The following is an 8,156-nucleotide window of genomic DNA, read 5'->3' as shown; positions in this document are numbered from 1 at the left end:
CATTTTGAACACAATCTAGCTTTTCATTATGACCTGCCATGTCTCATATGATATGGCCCCTGTCTGTTTTCCCACCTTCATCTCATATAACTTCTCCTCTCATTTACCATGCTTGAGACACACTGGGGACTCTTCTGTCTTCTGAATAAAACAAGCCAGTTTTTGTCCCAGACACATTGCAAATGTTGTTTCCTCTGTCTGAAACGTTCTTCCTTTAGATCTTTGCATGGCTGGTGCATGTGCCCTGACACCTCAGCCTTCAGGTGTTAGGTCAAATGTCATCCTTGTGGATGGCCTTCTTTGACCACCCTGTCTAGAGTACCTGGTTCCAACTCTGCTCCTATAGCTCCATGTGATTAATCTGTATTAGCCTCTTTACAGTACTTGCCACTTCTGGAAATTAATTACTTATTTATTGTCTGTGAGCAGAGATTATATACTCAGTGCCTAGAACAGGGACTGTCAATAGTTATTTGTCTAAAGAAAGAGTAAAGGAATGCATGAAGCAGATATAGCCCTTCCTTTTGTGGTAGGTACTTATACTTTTTTCCTTTTTCTGTGGAGGTAGGGTTTTACCATCATCTCTGAAGAGATGGGGTTTTGCCCAGGTTGGTCTCAAACTCATGAACTCAAGCAATCCACCCGCCTTAGCCTCCCAAAGTGCTGGTACTTGTATTTCAGTGAAATATTAATAGCTGACAGGTGAGCATGTACTATGTAGAAACCAACTTCCCATGATTTATCTAATATACCAACCTGATAAAAATACTCTTATTTCACCAGCCAGGACAACATGGTGAAACCCCCGTCTCTACTAAAAATACAAAAATTAGTTGGGTGTGGTGGTGGGCTTCTGTAGTCCCAGCTACTCAGGAGGCTGAGGCAGGAGAATCACTTGAACCTGGGAGGCAGAGGTTGCATTGAGCCGGGATCGCACCACTGCTCTCCAGTCTGGGAGACAGAGGGAGACTCCTTCTCAAAAACAAAAAACAAATGAACAAAACTCTTATTTCCCCTGTTTTACAGATTAAAAATTTGGGGTCTTAGATGAATTAAGTAACTTGTGCAAGATTAAAGAGGTAGTAATGAGTAAAGCCAAAACTGAACACAGACACCATTGCCTCAGAACCATGCCTTAATCAAGGGCCATCTCTCTTTCTCTCCTTTCTGTGTACACTTTTAAATTAATTTCCTCAATTGGGTTCTATGAGTCTTTGATGCTTGAGTCTTACTTTGGATGAATAACAATGATAATAATCTACAATATTTATAAAATTCTTTTTTATATGGTGGATGCACGTACTATCTCTTTGTAGTCTTCACAACTGTCCTGTGAGCTAAGCAGGAAAGATATTATTATCAACAAAATTACCCAGTGAAGAAGATACTCAGCATAAAGAAAGAAATCATTATTTTCACATGTGAGAAAAACAATGTTGCTCTGATTTTAAATGTCACCCCAATTTTGAAAATAGCCTCTGGTTTCTCCTTGAAATCATTGGAATGAGTGGTAGAAGACAAGTGGCACTACTCTGCATGAATAAACCATGAAATATATTTGACAATAAAATTTTCAATTAATGTGGAAATATTTGCTCTGAAATCTTGGCTCTTGAGAATTTAAGTCTTGGCCAAATATTAAAAGTATGTTTTATTTCATTGCACAAAGTACATTGCAGAGTTTTAGATGCCTGCGAAATGGAAAACCACTGTTTTTGAAAATTCTGAATATAGATTAGGCTGATGGATTGATTGTGTTGGGTGAATTGGATTTGCACCAACAGTTAAAAGAAGCCTTCACCCTCGTGTGGTGGAGCTTTGTTAGGAAAATAGACGCTTTTATTCTGACCAACTTTTAGATGGCGGTTTTCCTGGGTCTTTGCTACTCATTAGTATCTTCTTTGTGGAATCCTTTTCAATTCAGTAAATGTATGGGGTGGGGGGAAGGGGGGAGAGAGAGAGATTGATCAAGGTTTTTGACCGAAGTGTTTATTTAGAATTGTGTACTTTAAAAAAAGTTCTGTCAGCTGTCTCAGACAAATATATAATAATACACTTAAATTAAAAAACATGTCCCTGCAGTCATTTTACTCATCATCTCAGTATATTCCTAATTTTAAGAGTTCTGCTTTGCTAAGACTTGGCATTTGCTAGTGATTCTATACCCAGGTTTGTTTATTTGAAATACTATTTGATGGATGTAGAGTATCTTCTATGTGTAAGTCACTATATGCTACATGCTAACACATAGCCCTGTACTCAATAATATGAGAGAGGATAAAGGAATAAAAAAGGAGAATGAGGGTGGAGTGGGGTGGAGTGGGGTGGAGGAGGTGGGCAGTGGGTGAAGGAGATAAAATAGACAAAACACATGGCACATTCACCCACCAGAAGGCTAACTCTGCCACCCCTCAGGGCTTCCCTCAGGTGCGTAAATGCTGCCAAAGACCTTTGGTTTCCCAAGGTAAACCACATAAACATTTTCCTTGAGGAACTGGAGAATGCAGAGCACTCGATTTTTCTGCATAAACAATTCCTTGCTTTGTGTTTATTTCAAACAGATGCAGTTTGTAAAACCATACAATATATAAGAACAGGAATTTTCAGGTCAGAAAGTGTAGTTAGGGGGTCAGGTCATTAAAACCATGTATTGAAATGGACATTGTCAGATTATGTTTTAAGTAAAAAGGATTCTAAAGTAAGTAACATGTAATACATTCATGGCATCATTTCACAGCAAGAGCAGCTCTTGCAACACACACTTTTGCAAACCTGGGTTGCTGGGAATTGGACCAAACAGATGACCAATTGCTTTAAACCAGACACAGCTGTTTTCATCATGCCACTCTCATGCATTTGTTTTTTCGTTAAACAAATATTTATCATATGTGTATGTGATGGGGATTCATTATCCAATAAGAAAATTTTCAGATCCCAGATTTAGAGAAAGATGCAGACAAACGACCAGATCCTCACAGAATAGTGAGATCAATGTCCCATCGTGGATGCATTTCACGAAGAGCAAGGGAGGAAGGCTTGATGTGGATATGGGCAGTAAATAATAGAGGTAGAGCTCCGATAGCCTCTGAAACGGAACTGTAGGAGTAGTAGATGTGGCCACTATAAACACCAGAAATCGATTGAAAAAGTAAATTGTAAATGAAGGGTGACAACAATTATGCAATACATTTATCTCTAGTATAAAAAAATGTTGACTAGTGACAGTCATGATGAAGGCAGAAATTTGTATTGAATTGATGCAAAACAAAAATGAAAACAAAAAATCATCTATCTAATCCAACAAAAAAGCTCTTGATTTTGAAGAATGCCGTTTGTTTAAGGTCAGCTTTACCTAGGCCTCGCTATCTCTGTAGCACAAATGGTTCTTCCAAGGCTAAAAGTAAGTAAAACTCAGGTGATCATGATCAGGTGAGGGAATAAAAAATGCCTTGTAAGGATGGTGACCTTTGAGCTAGATCTTAACTAACATGTAGGCTTTTGATGGGTGAAGATCAAATGAAGCCAGGAGAGACCCTTTGAATGGAGGACAGCCTGAGCAAGGAGAGAGAGCAAAGGCCAGAGTTTGATTTAGGAAACGTCAGGAAGCCTGTTTGTCCATAGCAGAGAATTCAAGATGGCAAATAGTTGATATTAAGGTTGGAAAAAGAGGTTTCTAACATATATTGTGGCCCATCTTAAATTTACTAGAAATTAGGACCACTGAGGACAGTATAAATGCATAAATATATGCATATTTCAAAAAAATTCTTTTAATAATGGTGAACGTTTCATTCTATAAATTTAAATAGAAAATTGTTGTCCAAAATTATTATTCAAATTCTCCTTAATAAACCCTCCAAATAATACTTATGCTGGGGTGTACCTTTTTTCAGTACCTATATGACATTGCAGATTGTAAATATTCTGTGGATTTTTATGTTGCTTTTTTTTGAACTCAAATAAGACTTTTCCAATGCCTTTTTATTTTTAATGTATCTTCTTGTTACACAAGCATCATAATTATTGGACAAATATAGCAGTTTCCTTATTGCTCTGTTGTTGAATATTTAGGCTCTTTTTATTTTTACGTTTAGTACCATACACAACTTTTAAATGAATGTTTTGTGTCTACTGTTCCCCTCATCTTGTTTCCTTGGGTGATTGTTAGATACAAGATTTTACTTATTCTACTCTATTCCTCTTTTCTAGTCACACGAGTACCTCAGGCCTATGAACTCTTTATGTAATACACATTTTCTCCAAGTCTATAATATTTGTTAAAAATAATTTTGCTCAGTTAACTTTTGCCCTTCTAAAAGGTACAATTATATTTTGAGGGAGTTATTTGTTATTAGAGAGTTTGAAAATACCATTTTCCATAGGCTAGAAGTCTTTTACAGATTATCTTCATAATTGTATTAATTTATAACTTAATTATGCATTTATTCAGTCTCTGTATTTTTTAGTACATTTTAATAATTTATATGGTAGTGTAGACTCAAGAATCAAAGAGACCTCTATTTGAAAGTAAAATCTGCTGTGTGCTAGATATATGACCTTGGGAAATTTATTTAACCCCATTAAGCCTAAATGTTTTAGTCTATAAATTAGAGTACTATTACCTAACTCACAATATTGTTGTGAAAATTAGATGTTATCCTGAATATAAAGATTAGCTATTAGTAGTAATGTTTAATTTGCATTTTCTAAATCTATTTGCAATTTATAATCAAAATCACTAATTCATTAAGTTTTTATTGATTATATGTCATGTATTAAGTGTTATGTAAGCTGCTGAGATGTAAGTTAGATCACATGTTAGTAATGACCAACAGACCAACATGTAGACAAACAACGGGTGACTTCAATTTATGACAATATGAAAGATTAAAGTATACAAATCCTCCTGCTACAAAACACCTAGAAATCCTGAATTTATAGAAAAGTAAACCAAATCCGTAGAAATCAAAATAAAGGGAAATCTAAGTGAAAAACTATTTGCTGCTCTAGCAGGATGTTCTCTTTCTTAGTAACCAGGACTTTGGTTATAGGACTGTTAATAGATAGGAGATGGGGCATTGGGCTTAAAGGAGGTAGGGTAGTGGGATGAAATGCCAACATAAGGTTGGGAATCCTTGGATGTTTTATTTCTCAGCTATAGACTAGACCTGGCCTGGCATGGTGGCTCCTGCCTGTAATCCCAACACTGGGAGGCTGAGGCTGGTGGATCGCCCAAGGTCAGGAGTTAGAGACCAGCCTTGCCAACATAGTGAAACCCTGTCACTACTAAAAATACAAAAATTAGCAGGGCATGGTGGTGCATGCCTATAGTCCCAGATACTCAGGAGGCTGAGGCAGGAGAATTGCTTGAACTTGGGAAGCGATGGTTGCAGTGAGCGGAGGTCGCGCCACTGCACTCCAGCTTGGGTGACAGAACAAGACTCTGTCTAAACAAACAAACAAAAAACAGGCCTGAAAAATGATTGGCTACCACACCAGGCTGATGAAAACTGAGCTGTTGGCCTGATCATGGAGACGAGGTAAGAAGAAATAAATTAGCCTATTATAACTAAGATTTGGATAGGACTTACACTATCTGTTTGATCTTAAAGATCTTGTGCTGAGAAGGACTTTTAAAAAGCACTTAAAAATATTCCAAGCTAAAATAACCTTGGGACATGAGGCTGAAATAAAGGAAAATCTATCGTCAGCCTAGGACTATCTAAATGTGAGTTTACAGCATACAATTACAATTCTACCAGGAAGTAATACACCATGAGTGAGTGTCATCAGGCACAGTAAACAATCAAATTCAGTCCTGGGGAACTCAGATAAAAGTTTTGATAGCATTTTAAAAATAAATGAAGGTATAAAAGATAAAGTCAAAACATGAGAAAGGAACGAGACAAGCAAGTTTCCCCAACATTTTATCATAAGAATTTTCAAGTGTAGAGAAAGTTACAAGAATTTTATGCGGAATACCTAAAACTATACTGTTGTTAACATTTTGTTACGTTAGGTTAAAAACATCTTAAAATGATGGACAAATTTATATATCAATTTATCTTATTTCTTGATTTTTATTTATTTATTTATTTATTTATTTATTGCGACCGAGTCTCTCTCTGTCTCCCAGGCTGGAGTGTAGTGGTGCGATCTCGGCTCACTGCAAGCTCCGCCTCCCGGGTTCACGCCATTCTCCTGCCTCAGCCTCCAGTGTAGCTGGGACTACAGGTGCCCGCCACTGCACCCGGCTAATTTTTTTGTACTTTTAGTAGAGACGGGGTTTCACCATGTTAGCCAGGATGGTCTTGATATCCTGACCTCGTGATCCGCCCGTCTCGGCCTCCCAAAGTGCTGGGATTACAGGCGTGAGCCACCGCACCCGGCCTTCTTGATGTTTTTAAATTGAGTTGCAGATATCAGTACTTTTCATGCCTAAACAGTTCAACATATCATTATTAACTACATTCATACATATTATTAACTACATTTGTTAACTGTATTGTTAAAAGGTTACATTAACGATACCCATTTTCATAAATAACATTAAATATATTATAAATAAAATGTTTGCTTATGATTTTTGAAGTAAAAATTACATATACTGGAATTAACAAATTTTAAGTGCATCATTTAATATGTTTGACAAATGCGTAACACCTTTGTAACTCAAACCCCTATCAAGATACAGAACATTTCTATGACTTCATACCCCTTCTAGCCAGTAATACCTTCTGACTCTATTCCTAGCAACCACTGTTTTTTCCTTGTAGATAAATTCTGCTTATTCTAAACATTCATAAAAATGGAATCTTTAGGTTTGTACTCCTTTATGTAGATTACTTTCACTCAGCATAGTTTTGAGATTCATCTATTTTATATTAAAATACCAAGATTCATTTATCTACTCTCTGATTAATGGATATTGGGTTGTTTCCAGATTTTGGCTGCTATGAATATTCTTGTACAAGTCTTTTTGTGGATATAGATTTTCATTTTTTTCTGGGTAAATATGCAGGAGTAGAAGTGCTGGGTCAAGGGGTTTGTTTAGTTTTGTAAGAAATTTCTAAGCCTTCTCCTAAATTAAGTTTCCCTAGAGTGTATAGAGACTTGAAAAAGTGGATAAAAAGTTTAAAATATATCTAGCAGAGGTTCCAGAGAGATTGGAGAGAATTGGTATTTAAGGCATGAAGTTTTTGTAAATTTCTGAACAACATGGGATTTTCACATTCAGGAAACCTAATGAGTCCTAAACAAGATAAGTAAAACTAAATCCACGCATAGTCAAATCATAGGAAAAATGTATAACATCAAAGACAAAGACAATATTTTTAGAAGCAAAGACAAAGGAACAGCACAAACTGATATGTGACTTCTGAGCAGTGATAAAGGAAACCTGTAGAGAATGGAATATTGCTAAAGCACTGAGAGAAACTAACGGCCAAATTAAATTGTACACTCAGGTAAACTTTCATCAAAAGATGAATATGAGGTAAAGACAATGAAGAGATCTTCAGATTAACAAACATGAGGTAGAGAGAGAGAAGAGAGAGGGAGAGTTTATTACTTTCAGACTCTTGCAGAAAATATTACTAGAAGACATTATTCAGGAAGAAGAAAACTGGAACAAGAAGAAAGGAACATTGAACAAATAACTTGACAGACTTGAGCAAAAAGAAGCCTGTGTAGTATACCATCATAAATATCGTGATGGTTAAGAGCATGGATTCTGATGCTAGACGGGGTTTGAATCCTGTTTCTGCCACTTACTAGCTATGTTATGTAGGATAAGTCAATTAACTTCTCCCATTCTAGGTTTTTCTCACTCGAATGAGGACTCAAGGAGTTAACATTTGTTACATGTTTAGAACAATATCTGGTACATAGTTAACAAAATATAAATATTTGTTAAATAACACTTAAGGAGAAGTTTTACCAGTTGGCAACAATGTATTGTATATGTAAAAGTAGCTAGAAGAAAGAACTTGAAATGTTCACAACACATAGAAATGATAAACACTCAAAATGGTCATCACACATTCTATGCATGTAACACATACTCACATGTACTTCATAAATATGTAAAATATTATGTATCAATAAACTAAAATTTGAATAAATAAATACCTGATGGGTAATAATATGATCTTTGA

The sequence above is a fragment of the Trachypithecus francoisi genome, unplaced genomic scaffold (genome assembly GCF_009764315.1).
Source record: "Trachypithecus francoisi isolate TF-2019V2 unplaced genomic scaffold, Tfra_2.0 Lachesis_group7, whole genome shotgun sequence".
NCBI lineage: Eukaryota > Metazoa > Chordata > Mammalia > Primates > Cercopithecidae > Trachypithecus > Trachypithecus francoisi.
This window is presented reverse-complemented; position numbering follows the sequence as displayed.